A 22,343-nucleotide genomic window follows, 5' to 3' on the forward strand; every position below is an offset into this window, starting at 1 on the left:
TGAGGACAGGAAGCCAGATAAGAAATATCACTTTCTTTACAGATCCTTCCTCCATCCTTACCACTTCGTCCACAACACGAGGCATTTCGCAACGACAGACAGTATATACTTTGACAGGGCTTTTCGCTTCTTGACAGATTCCTCTGGCCAGTTTGATAAACCCCAGGCAGGCCCACCCACCGACCCCTAGTCACATACCCACCCACCGACCCCTAGTCACATACCCACCCACCGACCCCTAGTCACATACCCACCCACCGACCCCTAGTCATATACCCACCCACCGACCCCTAGTCACATACCCACCCACCGACCCCTAGTCACATACCCACCCACCGACCCCTAGTCACATACCCACCCACCGACCCCTAGTCACATACCCACCCATCGACCCCTAGTCACATACCCACCCACCGACCCCTAGTCACATACCCACCCACCGACCCCTAGTCACATACCCACCCACTTAATGAACTAACAGGTTCCAGTCCTCCTCCTCTGAGTTGATCAGGAGGCAATTAGCTTCTAATGGGGAAAGAGGGAGGGATGGAGGGAGGTGTGTGTGGAAGGTGAAACGGAGGAAAAGAGAGAGTGCGAGAGATCTGTGGAAGTGGAGGAAGGAGAAAAGGAAGGGACAGAGGAGATTGGGGACAGGGGGCTGGAGGATAGGAAGACTGATGTTAACCTGTGGGAGTGAGGTCATAACAAAGCAACATGGGGAGGTGAATAACAGGTGGGGAGGGATGGAGGGATAAAGGGATAGGGAGGGACTGAGTCTGGGAGGTCTGGTTGTCTTATGCACTGATATCCAAAACCGGGATGTGAAAAGTAACACACCATGTCAAGCATGTCTGTCTGTGTGTGTGTGTGTGTGTGTGTGTGTGTGTGTGTGTGTGTGTGTGTGTGTGTGTGTGTGTGTGTGTGTGTGTGTGTGTGTGTGTGTGTGTGTGTGTGTGTGTGTGTGTGTGTGTGTGTGTGTGTGTGTGTGTGTGTGTGTGTGTGTGTGTGTGTGTGTGTGTGTGTGTGTGCTTTACTGTATGTAATGTGTGTCTGTGCGTTTATTCACCTACACACATACACACTCATCCGAGTTGTTAAAGTTGCTTTGCTATATTTTTGTATGTACATACTGACTGTTATCCTATATCCTATGTGTGTATGTTTATTCCTTGTTTTGTTCCCTTTTATTATGATCACTGTTTCTATTATTATTTTCTATTATATTGAACATTTACTTTGAGTCACAGACTTGGTCAATACTTCTAACCGTTTTAGAGGTTTTTCACTGTGGAGGAGAAGCTCACTGACCATCGGCCAAACCTGTCATTTGTACCTCCACTTCACTATCTCCTCTGTGATTCATTTCACACGCACACGTTCAGACACACACAAATACACACTCACGCACACACTTCACGGCCACTGTGCAAGGCCCAGGTTAATGGTCTCTCCTCCACAGTCCAGCCCGTGTAGAGCTCTCCCAGGTGGTCAGATGTTGAGTGGAAGGGCTCATTGTGTAGGTACTGTACTGTACAGTACATGCATTTCTAGAGAATAACAACTAACCCTCCAGGGTGCTGTATGCTGGCTACAGGTTAACCACTAAACTTCCCCATGTCGTATTAGTAAATATTGCTTTGGTACAATTGGCATCTTGTATGTTGTAAAATAATTTAAGGAGAATATATGGACACATAGAAATTTATCAAAATGAATATATTATATATATATTAAATATACATTTCACACATATTTCTTTTCCGTTGCTGATATTACAGATTCGTCACAGTATTTATTTAACGGTTGCGATGAGAGAAAAGTATTTATTTAACGGTGGATGTGGCGAGGATGATGATGACTGTTGTTGGCTTGGTTTGGTTTCTCTTGGAGGGGCGTGGCGGCTGCAGCCCTCATGGCTAAAGATAACCAATAAAAGGTGTTTCCAAACGGCCTGCATTTCGCTGCCTCTTCTTTGGTGTGTGTGTGCATGTGTGCATGTGTGCGTGTGTGCGTGTGTGCGTGTGTGCGTGTGTGTGTGTGTGTGTGTGTGTGTGTGTGTGTGTGTGTGTGTGTGTGTGTGTGTGTGTGTGTGTGTGTGTGTGCGTGTGTGTGTGCGTGCGTGTGTGTGTGTGTTAGGTGCACACACTGTGTTAACCCTTGTAGAATGTCAGGGTAGATGAACAGAGTAGTAATCATATCCATATCCTGTTAGTTCAAAATACTTGAGGCCTTTCCTCAACCGACCAATTTGCCATGCAGAAAAGGAGTGTGTGTGTGTTTTTGTGTGTTTGTGTGTGTGCATGTGCGTGTGTGTGTGTTTGTGTGTGTGCGTGTGTGCGTGTGTGTTATGCAGGTGAATGAGGACCCAAAAGCGACTTAACGAAAACAGAGTCTTTATTCCAGTCTTAGACAAAAGCGATAATCCTGGATATTATCTAGGTGAAAGCAAAAACAGGAAAACTGAAATCCACTCGTCAGTAGAGAGGAATGACTGGAGACGCGACCACAGACTGCAGGTCGCTTCGGGAAGGCACCGGCCGTAGCTGACATTGACACCTGCTCACACGCAGCATCTGAAGAAGGTAAAACATGACAGGGCGGAACAAGGACACAGAACAGCGAACATCATACAAGGATCCGACAAGGACAGAAGCGGAAAACAGAGGGAGAAATAGGGACTCTAATCAGAGGGCAAAATAGGGGACAGGTGTGAAAAGAGTAAATGAGGTAGTTAGGAGAATGAGGAACAGCTGGGAGCAGGAACGGAACGATAGAGAGAGAGAGCGAGAGAGGGAGGGGGAGAGAGAGGAATAGAAAGAGGGAAAGAACCTAATAAGACCAGCAGAGGGAAACAAATAGAAGGGGAAGCACAGAGACAAGACATGATAATCAATGACAAAACATGACAGTGTGTGTGTGTGTGTGTGTGTGTGTGTGTGTGTGTGTGTGTGTGTGTGTGTGTGTGTGTGTGTGCTGTATGGACCAAACTGTATGGTCAAGGGGAGCAGGTCTTTGTCTGTGGTTCTTCACTCCCTCACGTCACTCTGTTGGCCCCATAAATAAGTCATCAAGGCCAGCTCACACTAATGGCTTCTTATAGGAGTGAATACTTGTGTGTGTGTGTTACTATACATGCACCTGAGAAAAACACTTCCTTTCTGCTCATCATGACAAATAGAAATGCATTAAAGCAGACCTTAGTGTCTCCTACCTGCCTCCCTTCCCCTGGAGCCACTCACTCACTCACTCACTCACTCACTCACTCACTCACTCACTCACTCACTCACTCACTCACTCACTCACTCACTCACTCACTCACTCACTCACTCACTCACTCACTCACTCACTCACTCACTCACTCACTCACTCACTCACTCACTCACTCACTCACTCACTCACTCACTCACTCATGCATATCATGAAACCAACATGCATATCACACACAATAGACAATTCTCAAATATAAGATCGGCATCATGAAACGTGTACCTTCGTCTGATAACATCCTTCATTCTCTCCTATGGCTGTACTTCCACAACCTTATAGCCTACAACCTCAGACCAGCTTCCCCTGTGATCTGTCATCCTCTCCTCTTCTGCTCTGCCAGTAAGGAGACAAGCTCATGAGTGATGCTACTTCCATCCTTAACCTTTGACCTCTGTGTTAAAGGAGTAGGCGTTAGGGGTCAGGGGCGTTCTGCTCTCTGCCCGACCCCCTACCCCGGCTGCATTGTGCATCTTCTATGTGGCCCTTGTTGTTTCTATACAGGCACTGTCCTGGAAGCCCAGGGAGTCAGTCTCAAAGCCACAGAGGAACAAAAGCACCTGTCTGTCAAATCTCCATACAGCTGTCAGACACAAAGAATGCATTTCTGGAGCCCAAACAGAACATTCACTGCCTCTGTTTGCTTAGAAGACTCAACCAGTGTATGTGTGTGAGTGTGTGTGTGTGTGTGTGTGTGTGTGTGTGTGTGTGTGTGTGTGTGTGTGTGTGTGTGTGTGTGTGTGTGTGTGTGTGTGTGTGTGCGTGCGTGCGTGCGTGCGTGCGTGTGTGCGTGCGTGCGTGCAGTTAGCAGTTAGCAACTATCTAACAGGTTATTAGAGGAGAGCAGGCAGTTGACCATAGCTCAGCCTTATGTGTGTGTTGGAGAGAAACCCTGTCTGTCACTCCTGGACCTGGCATGTGGAGCTTCTAGGAGGGACATTCACACTATCTGTATCGGTTGTGACAACACTTATTTATGTATACAATATTGTTCATAATAAAATAAAAAATGTATACTATTCCTTTAATTGATGTCTGTTCATTCGGGCCTATTCACTTATTGTAAAGTATGTATTGAGTAAAAGTAGTCTATTATTGTTGTATCTTGTTGGTTTTCTGCATTTTTTACTCTCAGACCCGCTCAATTGCACCCAGGGTACAAATAATGTATAGGAAATTGAATTGAATGGAATAACCCTCTAGCTTCCATCCCTACCACCCCAGCCCTCCGATCCGCTGCACGGAACCCCCATGGCAGGCTCCTGAGCCAGGCATCGTGGGCATGTGTGTGTGTCAGCTTCAGGGCTGCAGCCTGGAGCTGTTGACAGGTGGAGGTGTCGTGGAGGGGCAGGCACCATAGACGACCCAGAGGGGGCAGAGAGGAGAGAGGGAGGAGGGGAGAAGAGTGGGAAGACACTTGGAAACAGTCGATTTTGGTAAGGCTACTCTCCTCCACTATAATAGTACTGCCAAGCGAGGAAACCATATCTTTCTCATTCACATCTTCAATCAGGATTGTTCTCATGGCCTTCTTCCCCTCAGTGTCCCTGAGAAGTGCTTCAGACATGGGAGTCATCCAGACACCAGAATCACTGGATCATTTTCTCAAATAGGCAATGAAATGGGGCTGAAGGATGGGCTGAAGGATGGGCTGAAGGATGGGCTGAAGGATGGGCCCCAGTGTAATGGTTGTACTTTTTATTAGGATCCCCATTAGCTAATGCCATAACGCTAGCTAATCTTACTGGGGTCCAACACCAATTAACAAGACATTATAAACAACCACAAATCAAGACTTCACAAACATTCAACAAGTAGATAATACAGACAATGAAAATACCTGACAGGAAACAGTTAACATTCAGTTGATGCTTTCTATTCCTTTCCAGTCATATGGTCTATCCTATTGTTTTCTTGAAGGTGGATTTACTTTTTGCCTGAGAAATATGGATTGGTAAATAGTTCCATTCAGCTATGGCTCTATATAAAACTGTAGATTTAAGGAGATTTGTCCTTAGCTTGGCTTGTCTTAGCTGCCCTGAATTTGCCTGTCTGTTTGGTGGTTATGCATGTTGCTAGTATGTACTGGCCTGAAAAATACTGTGTTTAAAAAAAAAACATGACTGGATAGTAATTGTTTTTCAATGTGAAGCCATGAGAGATTCTGATGCATTTGGATAATATTCATATGGATTTTGAGCTTTTAAAAAATGTATTTCTTTGCTGCAGATGACCATATAACTGGACAGTAGTCTAAGTGTGATAGTGGCTAACCAGACCCTTCAACACAGCACCCCCATTAGCCTGGATATCATGGGAATCAGACAGGACAAGCTTTGCAGACTCTTCTCTCTCTGTGTGTGTGTGTGTTTGGGGGGAGGAAGAGACTTCTCTGCTGTGCCTGGCAGTTGGAGTGGGTGGAATGTGTGTCAGGGAGGGAGGGGGAGGGATGGAGGGAAGAAAGGAGGGAGAAAGGGAGGGGTGATTAAACTGCAGAGAGGTCGCTGCACATCTGCGGATCCCTCCCCCTCTCTTGTGTGTGCGCGGAAGAGATGGGTGATTTTCTAAACTGTTCTCCCTCCCTCCAACTCTCCCTCCTCTGTTCTGTGCCAGTGCTGTGATTAGATCCACAGGAAATATTCTACAGCAGCTCAGATGTTTATCTTATTCATTTCATTCAGTACTTTCTGTAATCAGGAGACACAACCCCTGGAGAGGATTCAGCTTCCCTTTTACACGCTTCTCTCTCTCTCTCCCTCTCTGTGTGTGTGTGTGTGTGTGTAGAATCACAGGGAGAATGTTTTTAGATAAATAACACATACAGAACATAATAGATCATTGCAGCGAGGAGATTCCAGTGTAAAATCAGTGTAATGATCATTATTATAATGACTTGGATGAATAATTATGGTAATTCTCAGAACTTTGGTAGCTGATTTAATGGAAAGGAACGGAGGAGACAGGCTGTGTAGGAATAGAAAAGTCATATTGAGATGGAATGATGAGCAGAGTGAGAAAAGGTGTGGAAAGAAACATATTTGTTTTAACTGGGATGCCAAATGATAGCATTTGAGAAACAGAAGAGAAGTAAATGTGTTTGTGGCAGAGAACTGAGAGGAGAGAGAGAGAGAGAGAGAGAGAGAGACAGTGTGTGTGTGTGTGTGTGTGTGTGTGTGTGTGTGTGTGTGTGTGTGTGTGTGTGTGTGTGTGTGTGTGTGTGTGTGTGTGTGTGTGTGTGTGTGTGTGTGTGTGTGTGTGTGTGTGTGTGTGTGTGTGTGTGTGTGTGTGTGTGTGTGTGAGTGCAGACAGCTGGAGGAGGAGATGATGGGAATGGTATCCCAGAGGTCCGGAGGTGTGTATTCATGGATGCCAAGGGAAGCCAGGCTTCCAAGAAAAATTGAAAAAACGTAAACAATAATCTTTCGTCTCTGTGTTTCATAATTTTCCTTCAATTCGCAAGTGGCTGAATGTACCTCACCGGAGAAGCATCCGAGCGAAGCAGCGCCGCTCTGTCTTAACATGGCATGTGTAGCCAATGTATCTGATGCTGTCTGGCCAAAAAGAGTGTGACATTGTTGCCGCCGCTAGCATCGAATTCGATAGCAAGTGAAGCATTTGGCCTCCCTTGATATTCTTTTCTTTAAGGAATAGCCAATTAGCGTCGAGCTAAACTGAGCTATGAATGGTCCTGGCGCACCCAAAAAAGTATTGGATTTGCCTTCACGCCAATAATGTCAAAAGAAAAACGTAATTGTCCGAAAAAACGCGGATTGTTGCATCTATTTGTGTGTTGTTGTCCTCCGGTGGATAACTAGCTAAAGTTATTCCTTTCCTAAATTAGCCATGGGTTGGAATAGGGATTTGGATTTGTGGTTTTACTTAATACTCTGTAGGCTACTGGCCAATGATTATGACAACGATTCTGATCCAACCATAAATTCCTACATTGTGCACTTGGCCTGAAAGGACGGAAGTTCAATATGTATCTAGATGTAGTAGGCTAATATTAATTAGCTGGTTCATCGTTGCCCAAGAAAGGAAGTTTCAGTGTTTTCATATGCCTCTGAATCATAATGGCAAATAACAGTAATGGGCGTGCAAAACCACTCAAGGTGCAAATATGGTGCAACAATGCACTCTAATACCTAGGCAGGAAGGAACTCTGGCTCTGCTTCATGACCTTAGCTGTTCTATATCTACATTCCGGAGGATGTCTTTAGCTATCTACCCTAGCCTGGCAATTAGCTCATTTCCAGGTGATCATATTCCCACTGTGCAAAGATGTCAGTTCAACCTCTAGTTCTGATTTAACAGCCAGGTCACCTGTGAGACAAGTCAGTATTCCACCTCCTGTGAGACAAAGACCACCTCCATTCCTGTCATTACTGAAAGAGATCATGATACCTCACATCTCAAAATAGGGCTACTTAATGTTAGATCCCTTACTTCAAAGGCAATTATAGTCAATGAACTAATCACTGATCATAATCTTGATGTGATTGGCCTGACTGAAACATGGCTTAAGCCTGATGAATTTACTGTGTTAAATGAGGCCTCACCTCCTGGCTACACTAGTGACCATATCCCCCGTGCATCCCGCAAAGGCGGAGGTGTTGCTAACATTTACGATAGCAAATTTCAATTTACAAAAAAAAAATGATGACGTTTTTGTCTTTTGAGCTTCTAGTCATGAAATCTATGCAGCCTACTCAATCACTTTTTATAGCTACTGTTTACAGTCCTCCTGGGCCATATATAGCGTTTCTCACTGAGTTCCCTGAATTCCTATCGGACCTTGTAGTCATTGCAGATAATATTCTAATCTTTGGTGACATTAATATTCACACGGAAAAGTCCACAGACCCACTCCAAAAGGCTTTCGGAGCCATCATCGACTCAGTGGGTTTTGTCCAACATGTCTCTGGACCCACTCACTGTCACAGTCATACGCTGGACCTAGTTTTGTCTCATGGAATAAATGTTGTGGATCTTAATGTTTTTCCTCATAATCCTGGACTATCGGACCACCATTTTATTACGTTTGCAATTGCAACAAATAATCTGCTCAGACCCCAACCAAGGAACATCAAAAGTCGTGCTATAAATTCACAGACAACACAAAGATTCATTGATGCCCTTCCAGACTCCCTCTGCCTACCCAAGGACGCCAGAGGACAAAAATCCGTTAACCACCTAACTGAGGATCTCAATTTAACCTTGTGCAATACCCTAGATGCAGTTGCACCCCTAAAAACTAAAAAAAATGTCTCATAAGAAACTAGCTCCCTGGTACACAGAAAATACCCGAGCTCTGAAGCAAGCTTCCAGAAAATTGGAACGGAAATGGCGCCACACCAAACTGGAAGTCTTCCGACTAGCTTGGAAGGACGGTACCGTGCAGTACCGAAGAGCCCTTACTGCTGCTCGATCATCCTATTTTTCTAACTTAATTGAGGAACAATCCGAAATTCCTTTTTGATACTGTGGCAAAGCTAACTAAAAAGCAGCATTCCCCAAGAGAGGATGATTTTCACTTTAGCAGTGATAAATTCATGAACTTCTTTGAGAAAAAGATTATGATTATTAGAAAGCAAATTACGGACTCCTCTTTAAACCTGCGTATTCCTCCAAACCTCAGTTGTCCTGAGTCTGCACAACTCTGCCAGGACCTAGGATCAAGAGAGACGCTCAAGTGTTTTAATACTATATCTCTTGACACAATGATGAAAATAATCATGTCCTCTAAACCTTCAAGCTGTATACTGGACCCTATTCCAACTAAACTACTGAAAGAGCTGCTTTGTGTGCTTGGCCCTCCTATGTTGAACATAATAAACGGTTCTCTATCCACTGGATGTGTACCAAACTCACTAAAAGTGGCAGTAATAAAGCCTCTCTTGAAAAAGCCAAACCTTGACCCAGAAAATATAAAAAACTATCGGCCTATATCGAATCTTCCATTCCTCTCAAAAATGTTAGAGAAGGCTGTTGCGCAGCAACTCACTGCCTTCCTGAAGACAAACAATGTATACGAAATGCTTCAGTCTGGTTTTAGACCCCATCATAGCACTGAGACGGCACTTGTGAAGGTGGTAAATGACATTTTAATGGCATCGGACCGAGGCTCTCCATCTGTCCTCATGCTCCTAGACCTTAGTGCTGCTTTTGATACCATCGATCACCACATTCTTTTGGAGAGATTGGAAACCCAAATTGGTCTACACGGACATGTTCTGGCCTGGTTTAGATCTTATCTGTTGGAAAGATATCAGTTTGTCTCTGTGAATGGTTTGTCCTCTGACAAATCAACTGTAAATTTCGGTGTTCCTCAAGGTTCTGTTTTAGGACCACTATTGTTTTCACTATATATTTTACCTCTTGGGGATGTTATTCATAATGTAAACTTTCACTGCTATGCGGATGACACACAGCTGTACATTTCAATGAAACATGGTGAAGCCCCAAAATTGCCCTCGCTAGAAGCATGTGTTTCAGACATAAGGAAGTGGATGGCTGCAAACTTTCTACTATTAAACTCGGACAAAACAGAGATGCTTGTTCTAGGTCCCAAGAAACAAAGAGATCTTCTGTTGAATCTGACAATTAATCTTAATGGTTGTACAGTCGTCTCAAATAAAACTGTGAAGGACCTCGGCGTTACTCTGGACCCTGATCTCTCTTTTGAAGAACATATCAAGACCATTTCTAGGACAGCTTTTTTCCATCTACGTAACATTGCAAAAATCAGAAACTTTCTGTCCAAAAATGATGCAGAAAAATTAATCCATGCTTTTGTCACTTCTAGGTTAGACTACTGCAATGCTCTATTTTCCGGCTACCCGGATAAAGCACTAAATAAACTTCAGTTAGTGCTAAATACGGCTGCTAGAATCCTGACTAGAACCAAAAAATTTGATCATATTACTCCAGTGCTAGCCTCTCTACACTGGCTTCCTGTCAAAGCAAGGGCTGATTTCAAGGTTTTACTGCTAACCTACAAAGCATTACATGGGCTTGCTCCTACCTACCTCTCTGATTTGGTCCTGCCGTACATACCTACATGTACGCTACGGTCACAAGATGGAGGCCTCCTAATTGTCCCTAGAATTTCTAAGCAAACAGCTGGAGGCAGGGCTTTCTCCTATAGAGCTCCATTTTTATGGAATGGTCTGCCTACCCATGTCAGAGACGCAAACTCGGTCTCAACCTTTAAGTCTTTACTGAAGACTCATCTCTTCAGTGGGTCATATGATTGAGTGTAGTCTGGCCCAGGAGTAGGAAGGTGAACGGAAAGGCTCTGGAGCAACGAACCGCCCTTGCTGTCTCTGCCTGGCCGGTTCCCCTCTTTCCACTGGGATTCTCTGCCTCTAACCCTGTTACGGGGGCTGAGTCACTGGCTTGCTGGGGCTCTCTCATGCCGTCCCTGGGGGGTGCGTCACCTGGGTGGGTTGATTCACTGTTGTGGTCAGCCTGTCTGGGTTGGCGCCCCCCCCTTGGGTTGTGCCGTGGCGGAGATCTTTGTGGGCTATACTCGGCCTTGTCTCAGGATGGTAAGTTGGTGGTTGAAGATATCCCTCTAGTGGTGTGGGGGCTGTGCTTTGGCAAAGTGGGTGGGGTTATATCCTTCCTGTTTGGCCCTGTCCGGGGGTGTCCTCGGATGGGGCCACAGTGTCTCCTGACCCCTCCTGTCTCAGCCTCCAGTATTTATGCTGCAGTAGTTTATGTGTCGGGGGCTAGGGTCAGTTTGTTATATCTGGAGTACTTCTCCTGTCCTATTCGGTGTCCTGTGTGAATCTAAGTGTGCGTTCTCTAATTCTCTCCTTCTCTCTTTCTTTCTCTCTCTCGGAGGACCTGAGCCCTAGGACCATGCCCCAGGACTACCTGACATGATGACTCCTTGCTGTCCCCAGTCCACCTGGCCATGCTGCTGCTCCAGTTTCAACTGTTCTGCCGTACTATTATTCAACCATGCTGGTCATTTATGAACATTTGAACATCTTGGCCACGTTCTGTTATAATCTCCACCCGGCACAGCCAGAAGTGGACTGGCCACCCCACATATGCTCTCTCTAATTCTCTCTTTCTTTCTCTCTCTCGGAGGACCTGAGCCCTAGGACCGTGCCCCAGGACTACCTGACATGATGGCTCCTTGCTGTCCCCAGTCCACCTGACTGTGCTGCTGCTCCAGTTTCAACTGTTCTGCCTTATTATTATTCGACCATGCTGGTCATTTATGAACATTTGAACATCTTGGTCATGTTCTGTTATAATCTCTACCCGGCACAGCCAGAAGAGGACTGGCCACCCCACATAGCCTGGTTCCTCTCTAGGTTTCTTCCTAGGTTTTGGCCTTTCTAGGGAGTTTTTCCTAGCCACCGTGCTTTTACACCTGCATTGTTTGCTGTTTGGGGTTTTAGGCTGGGTTTCTGTACAGCACTTTGAGATATCAGCTGATGTACGAAGGGCTATATAAATAAATTTGATTTGATTATTCGACGTTCATCCATGTCTGAGGATGTCAGGAGATGATGTGGAAACTAGCCACAATGGGCAACAATGAGGCTTTTTTTGGCGGGGGGGGTGTTATGGATGGGTGTAAGCATCTGCCTCTGATTCCAAAGGTAAGCATCTGCCTGTGATTAAAAAAGTTTGCAAGATCGAACCAGTGATAGAAAGACCTCTTATTTTTTGTGTTTTAAGTCTGATCGAAATTTAAAGTTTGAGAAACATGGTTGAACGTCTAAATAATTTGTATTTCCCCTTTGATCTTGTCTCATCGCTGCAAATCCCCAACGGGCTCAGGAGAGGCAAAGATGGAGTTATGCATCCTCAGAAACATGACCAGCCTAACCGCAATCCTTAAAACCCGCAATCTTAACCTGGAAGCCAGCCTCACCAATGTGTCGGAGGAAACACCATTCAACTGGCGACCGGGGTCAGCCTGCAGGCACCCAGCCCACCACAAAGAGTTGCCTGGGCACAATGAGCCAAGTAAAGCCCCCCCGGCCAAACCCTCCCCTAACCCAGATGACGCTGGGCCAATTGTGTGCCATCTTATGGGACTCCCGGACACGGCCCGGTTGTGGTACAGCCCAGGAATGAACCCGGATCTATAGTAATGCCTCTCGCACTGCAATGCACAGTAGTGTCTTAGATCGCTGCACCACTCAGGAGGCCCTGAATGTCTAATTCTGACATAAGACTGTCAGAGCTAGTTGTCATTGGATTTAGGTTCAAAGTTGGGTGAAAAAAGGACACAATTCCCTTACGTTGATGACTTTTTACAAATCCAATTACTTTCCCACATTGATGTTCCATGTTGATTTTTTGGGTTGAAATGACATGGAAACAATGTTAATTCAACCAGTTATTTTTCTCCAGTGGGTTGTCATCGCATCAAAGCAGATAGCTATCAGTTTTAGTTATGAACATAGAACCAAAGCTGCTTTAAACCGTCTACAGTGGCTTGTGAAAGTATTCACCCACCTTGGCATTTATCCTATTTTGTTGCCTTACAACCTGCAATTAAAATAGATTTTTGTGAGGTTTGTATCATTTGATGTACACAACATGCCTACCACTTTGAAGATGCAAAATATATTTATTGTGAAACAAACACGAAATAAGACAGAAAAACAGAAAACTTGAGCGTGCATAACTATTCAACCCTCCAAAGTCAATACTTTGTAGAGCCACCTTTTGCAGACATTACAGCTGCACGTCTCTTGAGGTATGTCTCAAAAGCTTGAAACCTCTAAACACTGGGTTTGTTGCCCAATCTTCAAGACAAAACTGCTCCAGCTCCTTCAAGTTGGATGGGTTCCGCTGGTGTACAGCTATCTTTAAATCATACCGCATATTTTCAATTGGATTGAGGTCTGGGCTTTGACTAGGCCATTCCAAAACATTTAAATGTTTCCCGTTAAACCAGTCAAGTGTTGCTTTAGCAGTATGCTTACGGTCATTGTCCTGCTGGAAGGTGAACCTCCGTCCCAGTCTCAAATCTCTGGAAGACTGAAACAGGTTCCCCTCAAGAACCCGCCATCCATCATTCCTTAAATTCTGACCAGTTTTCCAGTCCCTGCCAATGAAAAACATTCTCACAGCATGATGCTGCCACCACCATGCTTCACTGTGGGGATGGTGTTCTCGGGGTGATGAGAGGAGTTGGTTTGCGCCAGACATAGCGTTTTCCTTGATGGCCAAAAATCTCAATTTTAGTCTCATCTGACCAGAGAAACTTCTTCCATATGTTTGGGGAGTCTCCCACATGCCTTTTGGCGAACACCAAACGTGTTTCCTTTTTTTCTTTATGCAATGGCTTTTTTTCTGGCCACTCTTCCATAAAGCCCAGCTCTGTGGAGTGTACGGTTTAAAGTGGTCCTGTGGACAGATACTCCCATCTCCGCTATGGAGCTTAGCAGCTTCTTCGGGGTTATCTTTAGTCTCTTTGTTGCCTCTCTGATTAATGCCCTCCTTGCCTGGTTCTTGAGGTTTGGTGGGCGGCCCTCTCTTGGCTGGTTTGTTATGGTTCCATATTCTTTCCATTTTTAATAATGGATTTAATGTTGCTCCGTGGGATGTTTAAAGTTTCTGATATTTTTTTATAACCCAACTCTGATCTGTACTTCTCCACAACTTTGTCCCTGACCTGTTTGGAGAGCACCTTCGTCTTCATGTTGCCGCTTGCTTGATTGTGCCCCTTGCTTAGTGGTGTTGCAGACTCTGGGTCCTTTCAGAACAGGTATATATATATACATACTGAGATCATGTGACAGATCATGTGACACTTAGATTGCACATAGGTAGACTTTATTTGACGAATTATGTGACTTCTGAAGGTAATTGGTTTCACCGGATCTTATTTAGGAGCTTCACAGCAAAGGGGGTGAATACATATGTTTTAATTATTATTATTTTTTAAAGTATTTTTTTTCATTTCACTTCACCAATTTGGATTATATTTTGTATGTCCATTACATGAAATCAATTTAAATTACAGGTTGTAATGCAACAAAATAGGAAAAATGCCAAGGGGGATGAATACTTTTGCAAGGCACTGTAGCTGTACCTGGTTGGGTACATCACACAAGATGTTCACATACCTAGCGCAGGGATGAGAGTATCATTGCACCTGTTCATACTGAAGCCTCTTGAAAATCATGCACAATACATTTGCATTCCCTTCCTTTCATGGTGCAGGTGCTTGGCTGCACCATGTTTTACAGTATGTATTTGTCCTTAACTTTATGCACAAGGGGAAAATGGCGCTGGAGGAGATGGCCGCCCTTTTACGGTCTCCTAAACAATTGTGCTATTATGTATTTTTTTCCTGCAATATTTGTAAATTGTTTTGTACATAATGTTTCTGCAACTGTATATTACGGAAGAAAAGAGCTTCTGGATATCAGGACAGCGATCACTCACCTCGATTAGACTAAGATTTCTTCAACAACAACAGCAGCAAGCAGGACTCACACTATATTCTCCAAACACCCCACAGGGCAGACATCCCAATTATTCACAAAAGGAAGCGACACAGAGGACAAAGAGCCGGATGCCTCGTCCGGACCCGCAGAAGACAACTAGGAAAGCTTCCGTTACCGTCAATATTACTCGCCAACGTGCAATTGTTGGACAATAAACTAGACGTGGTAAGATCACAAATATCCTACCAATGTGACATCAAACACTGTAATATCCTATGCTTGACAGAATCGTGGCTGAATGACGACATGGATATTCAGCTAGCGGGATACACGCAGCTCCGGCAGGATAGAACAGCACACTCCGGTAAGACGAGGGGGGGTGGTCTGTGCATATTTGTAAACAACAGCTGGTGCACAAAATCTAAGGAAGTCTCTAGATTTTTCCCACCTGAAGTTGAGTATATTGTGATAAACTGCAGGCCACACTACTTGCCTAGAGAGTTCTCAGCTATACTTTTCGTGGCTGTTTATTTACCACCACAGACAGATGCTGGCACTTAGACCACACTCAGTCAGTTGTATAAGGAAATAAGCAAACAGGAAACCACTCACCCAGAGGCGGCGCTCCTAGTGGCCGGAGACTTTAATGCAGAGAAACTTAACTCAGTTCTACCAAATCTCTATCAACTTGTTAAATGTGTAACCAGAGGGAAAAAAATTCTAGATCACCTGTACTCCACACACAGAGACGCGTACAAAGCTCTCCCTCACCTTCCATTTGGTAAATCCGACCACAACTCTCTCCTCCTGATTCCTGCTTACAAGCAAAAATTAAAGCAGGTAGCACCAGTGACTCGGTCTATAAAAGAAATGGTCAGATGAAGCAGATGCTAAACTACAGTAATGCTTTGCTATCACAGACTGGAACATGTTCCGGGATTCTTCCGATGACATTGAGGAATACACCACATCAGTCACTGGCTTTATCAATAAGTGCATTGAGGACGCCGTCCCCACAGTATGTACAAACCCCAACCAGAAGCCATGGATTACAGGCAACATTCGCACTGAGCTAAAGGGTAGAGCTGCCGCTTTCAAGCTGCAGGACTCTAACCTAGAAGCTTACAAGAAATCCCGCTATGCCCTGCGACGAACCATCAAACAGGCAAAGCGTCAATACAGGGCTAAGATTGAATCATACTACACCGGCTCCGACCCTCGTCGAATGTGGCAGGGCTTGCAAACTATTACAGACTACAAAGGGAAGCACAGCCGCGAGCTGCCCAGTGACACGAGCCTACCAGACGAGCTAAATCACTTCTATGCTCACTTCGAGGCAAGCAATACTGAGGCATACATGAGAGCATCAGCTGTTCCGGATGACTGTGTGATCACGCTCTCCGTTGCCGATGTGAGTAAGACCTTTAAACAGGTAAACATACACAAGGCTGCGGGGCCAGACGGATTACCAGGACTTGTGCTCCGGGCATGTGCTGCCCAACTGGCAGGTGTCTTCACTGACATTTTCAACATGTCCCTGATTGAGTCTGTAATACCAACATGCTTCAAGCAGACCACCATAGTCCCTGTGCCCAGGAACACAAAAGCAACCTGCCAAAATGACTACAGACCTGTAGCACTCACGTCCGTAGCCATGAAGTGCTTTGAAAGGCTGGTAATGGCTCACATCAACACCATTATCCCAGAAACCCTAGACCCACTCCAATTTGCATACCTCCCAAACATATCCACAGATGATGCAATCTCTTTTGCACTCCACACTGCCGTTTCCCACCTGGACAAAAGGAACACCTACGTGAGAATGCTGTTCATTGACTACAGCTCAGTGTTCAACACCATAGTACCCTCAAAGCTCATCACCAAGCTAAGGATCCTTGGACTAAACACCTCCCTCTGCCCCTAGGTGGTGAGGGTAGGTAGCAACACATCTGCCACGCTTTATCCTCAACACTGGAGCTCCCCAGTGGTGCGTGCTCAGTCCCCTCCTGTACTCCCTGTTCACCCACGACTGCATGGCCAGGCACGACTTCAACACCATCATTAAGTTCGCTGACGACACAACAGTGGTAGGCCTGATCACCGACAACGAAGAGACAGCATATAGGGAGGAGGTCAGAGACCTGGCCGGGTGGTGCCAGAATAACGACCTATCCCTCAAAGTAACCAAGACTAAGGAGTTGATTGTGGACTACAGGAAAAGGAGCACCGAGCACGTCCCCATTCTCATCGACGGGGCTGTAGTGGAGCAGGTTGAGCACTTCAAATTCCTTGGTGTCCACATCAACAACAAACTAGATTGGTCCAAACACACCAAGACAGTCGTGAAGAGGGCACGACAAAGCCTATTCCCCTTCAGGAAACTAAAAAGATTTGGCATGAGTCCTGAGATCCTCAAAAGATTCTACAGCTGCAACATCGAAAGCATCCTGACCGGTTGCATCACTGCCTGGTACGGCAATTGCTCAGCCTCTGACCGCAAGGCACTTCAGAGGGTAGTGTGTATGGCCCAGTACATCACTGGGGCAAAGCTGCCTACCATCCAGGACCTCTACACCAGGCGGTGTCAGAGGAAGGCCCTAAAACTTGTCAAAGACCTCAGTCATAGACTGTTCTCTCCACTACCGCATGGCAAGCGGTACCGGAGTGTCAAGTCTAGGACAAAAAAGGCTTCTCAACAGTTTTTACCCCCTAAGACTCCTGAACAGGTAACCAAATGGTTATTTGCATTGTGCCCCCCCCTCCCCCCAACCCCTCTTTTATGCTGCTGCTACTCTCTGTTTATCTTATATGCATAGTCACTTTAACTATACATTCATGTACATACTACCGAAATTTGCCGGACCAACCAGTGTTCCCGCACATTGGCTAACCGGGCGATCTGCATTGTGTCCCATCACCCCCTCTTTTTATGCTTCTGCTACTCTCTGCTCATCATATATGCATAGTCACTTTAACCATACCCACATGTACATACTACCTCAATAAGCCTGACTAACCGGTGTCTGTATAAAGCCTTGCTACTCTTTTTTCAAATGTCTTTTTACTGTTGTTTTATTTCTTTACTTACCTACACACACAAATACTTTTCCCCCCGCACCACTGGTTAGAGCCTGTAAGTAAGCATTTCACTGTAAGATTTCTACCTGTTGTATTCGGTGCACGTGACAAATCAACTTCGATTTGATTTGATTTGAAAACACTGGGATGAGAGGCTCGCAAAATAGCCAACTTTTCATGTTGACAAAGTGGCATGAATCCAAGTTTGGACAAAGTGTAGCCTGTTTGGTTTGCATCCTAAACACGCATCATTCAGTTATAACTGCTAGTGAGGCTCCTTTCTTTCCAGGCCATTGAAATGACTTTACATACCCATCTGGGCACACACTTCAATTCTACATCTATTCCAAGTTGGTTTCATTTAATTGCTGTGGAAACAATGTTGGTTCAACCAGTGTGTGCCCAGTGGGTAATTGAAGGGTTTTGCACACCTGTTACCTATTATTTGCCCTTATAATTTGAAGGTATATTGAAACACTGAAACTGGAAATAAGCTATTGAATGGTCAGTGATCATCACCATCTGAAGCATGTAATTAACTATACTGAACAAAAATATAAACACATCATGTAAAGTGTTGGTCCCATGTTTCATGAGCTAAAATAAAAGATTCCAAAACTTTTCCATACACACAACAAGCTTATTTCTTTCACATTTTGTGCACAAATTGGTTTTCATCCCTGTTAGTGAGCATTTTTCCTTTGCCAAGATAATTCATCCACCTGACAGGTGTGGCATATCAACAAGCTGAATAAACAGCATGATCATTACACAGGTGCACCTTGTGTTGGGACAATACAACTCTAAAATGTGCAGTTTTGTCAAACAACACAATGCCACAGATGTCTCCAGTTTTGAGGGAGCGTGCAATTGGCATGTTGACTGCAGGAATGTCCACCATCTCACGCCTGCTCCCGCTCTTCCTCTCTGGTGCTCGAGGGCGCCAGACTGCCTTCATTACACAACCCTGTCACCATCATTACGTCACCTGTGCTTCATTACCGGTCACCATCATATGCAGCAGCACATCATTGGACTCACCTGGACTCCTTTAATTTGTTGATTGCCTTCCCTATCTCTGTCTGCTTCCCAGTGTGTTCCCTGTGTCAGCATTGTTGTCGTTTCCGTTTCCCCTGTCCAGACGCTGTCCGTATTCTGGTCCTGTGCTGTTTCATGTCCGTTATTCATTAAATGTTCACTCCCTGTACCTGCTTCTCGTCCCCGGCCTCTGTCCTTACACACCAGAGCTGTTGCCAGAGAATGTAATGTTAATTTCTCTACCATAAGCCACCTCCAACGTTGTTTTAGAGAATTTGGCAGGACGTCCACCCGGCCTCAAACCTGCAGACCACGTGTATGGCATTGTGTGCGCAAGTGGTCTGCTGATGTCAACATTATGAACAGAGTGCCCCATGGTGGCGGTGGGGTTATGATATGGGCAGGCATAAGCTACGGAAAACAAACACAATAGCATTTTACCGATGGCATTTTGAATTGACGAGATCCTGAGGCCCATTGTCGTGCCATTAATCTGCCGCCATCACCTCATGTTTCAGCATGGAAATGCACAACCCCATGCCACAAGGATCTGTACACAATTCCTGGAAGCTGGACATGTCCCAGTTCTTCCATGGCCTGCATACTCAGCACACATGCCACTCATTGAGCATGTTTGGGATGCTGAGGATCGACGTGTACGAAAGTGTGTTCCAGTTCCTGACAATATCCAGCAACTTCGCACAGCCATTGAAGAGGAGTGGGACAACATTCCACAGGTCACAATCAACAGCCTGATCAACTCTATGTGAAGGAGATGTGCCACGCTGCATGAGGCAAATGGTGGTCACACCAGATACTGACTGGTTTAATGATCCACGCCCCACCTTTTTTAAAGGTATTTGTGACCAACAGATGCATATCTGTATTGTCAGTCGTGAAATCCATAGATTAGGGCCTCATTAATATATTTCAATTGACTGATTTCCTTTTATGAACTGTAATTCTTTGAACTGTAAATCTTTGAAATTGTTGCATGTTGTGTTTATATTTTTGTTCAGTATAAGTCAAATTATATTTAGGTTGCAACGTTTTATTGGCCAGGTGTGACCGTCATGATAGCCTACATAGGGTTAGATGATTTGATGATGTTGAAATGTTTGAGTTGAAATGGTGCTGGGATAGCGGAGACATCTTCTGTTTTCTTTGCAACTTGCGGTAACTCTCTGTGGTTCTAAATCAATAGTTTAGTCGTTCGACAATGTCGGACACATTAACTTGCTTGACCATACTGTAGGTCATGTAACTTTTTGTTACATGCAACATTTTTTGTGGACTTCAGCAGACAGATGTTGTTATCTGGTTTTGTGATGAAACAAATGTGTGGTTGAATTTATTCTTCCACTGTGAGACTGTTGTCTTCTTGGCCTTAAATATCACGTGAGGTATGAACTAATGGGTTATAGAGCAAACAATTATCACAACACATAGGTTGTAATATGTATTTTTTCCTGGCTTTGCGTCCCCAGTGATTTTACCCACACACCACTACTGCAGAGGTCAGGGGTCAGGGGTCAGCAGAGAGGTTTAGCACACTTCCTGCTGCTGCTGCCTGGATAACAACACCACTCTCCCCCTCTCCCTCTCCCTCCCTGTCTCTTCATCTTCTGCTCCACCATTCACAACTCCCTTCTGTTCTATCACTCATGCCGTTTCTGCATCTTTGCTTTCTGCTGGCCTCTATCCATCATCTCCCTATCTCCTCTATCTCATCTATCCATCATCTCTCTATCTCCTCTATCTCATCTATCCATCATCTCTCTATCTCCTCTATCTCATCTATCCATCATCTCTCTATCTCCTCTATCTCATCTATCCATCATCTCTCTATCTCCTCTATCTCATCTATCTCCTCTATCTCATCTATCCATCATCTCTCTATCTCCTCTATCTCTTGTTGTCATCTATCCATCCTCCTCCTCTATCATCTCACCCCCCCCCTCTCTCTCTCTCTTAATCACACACACACACTTCTCTTCCAGAGATGAACGCACACGCAACCACACACACACGCACGCACGCACGCACGCACGCACACACACACACACACACACACACACACACACACACACACACACACACACACACACACACACACACACACACACACACACACACACACACACACACACACACACACACACACACACCTTTTCTTTATGCAGATCAGTGTACAGTACAGTACTCCTCTCTCCTCTCTCCAGTACAGTACCCTCTCTCCATAATGCACTACCACCTGTCTCTGCCCTCAGTCAATCAATGAGCTGCATCGAGGTCCATCCTGCTCTTTCCATAGATCTGTCCTGTTGATCCATGCTGCCTGGCCTGGCAGGCCTCTCCACAGTGGACCTGCCACAGGGAGCGCACAGAGATCCTGGCCCCAGCCCAGTGCTGTATTGAGTGGGTGCTGCCTTAGTGTGCAGTCCCACACTGTATCGAGTGGGTACCTTAGTAACATTTTACCGGGACCAGCTCTACAGTATATTGTATTAACTTGGTGCCATAATGAAATGCTTCATGGTGAGATGCCCCGCCCTACAGTATGCTACAGGGAGATATATCTAACACAAAGTATATTGAGTAGGCACCATAGTCACAGCCCCAGCCCCAGCAGTGAGTGTACTGAGTGTGTGCCCAGATGGGCTCCGTGAGTCCGGCAGAAAGGCCACACAGACTATGTGGATGATATCCTGTGGATCATATCTGAGGGTGTAAATCTGGACTGCTGTTAAAGGTTGTTAGTGTATTGGTGTGTCATGTTTGTATGTGTGTGTGTGTGTGTGTGTGTGTGTGTGTGTGTGTGTGTGTGTGTGTGTGTGTGTGTGTGTGTGTGTGTGTGTGTGTGTGTGTGTGTGTGTGTGTGTGTGTGTGTGTGTGTGTGTGTGTGTGTGTGTGTGTGTGTGTGTGTGTGTGTGTGTGTCTCTTGAACAGCGAGAGGAAGTTTTTGTGTGTATGACTCCTCACAGATGTTCTTGATTGTGTCTCTCCAATATCCTCCCTGACTAAGACCAAAAACATGTTCTCTGTCGTCGGGGCCTGTGGAGGCCTGGGGTGGCTGGGGGAACAGGGAACAGACCCAGGCGGGGCCTGTGGAGGCCTGGGGTGGCTGGAGGAACAGGGAACAGACCCAGCCAGGTCACCCGCGATACAAATTGGGATTAGACGTCCACCCATGTTTGAGGACGTCAGCAGATTTTTTTTTTTTTAAACAGCCAGTAGTGGCAACAGTGAGCTCTTGTTACCTTCAAGTAGGTTTCAGGTTTGCTAATGGATGGATGTAAGCAACTGCCTATGGTGCAGAAGGTTGCATGTTTGAATCGTGATATAAAGTTGTTGTTTTAAGCCTATCCCAAACTTTAACCCTTACCGTAACCATTCGGAGTTAATGCCTAAACTTAACCTTAAACACTTTGAAATTTGACGTTTGGAACATGGATGGATGTCTAATTCTGACATGAGACTGTGAGATCTCGTTGAGCAGACCTGTGTTTAACTAATATTTGTTTTCTTTCACAT

This window comes from Oncorhynchus gorbuscha, linkage group LG16, assembly GCF_021184085.1.
Source record: "Oncorhynchus gorbuscha isolate QuinsamMale2020 ecotype Even-year linkage group LG16, OgorEven_v1.0, whole genome shotgun sequence".
Lineage (NCBI taxonomy): Eukaryota > Metazoa > Chordata > Actinopteri > Salmoniformes > Salmonidae > Oncorhynchus > Oncorhynchus gorbuscha.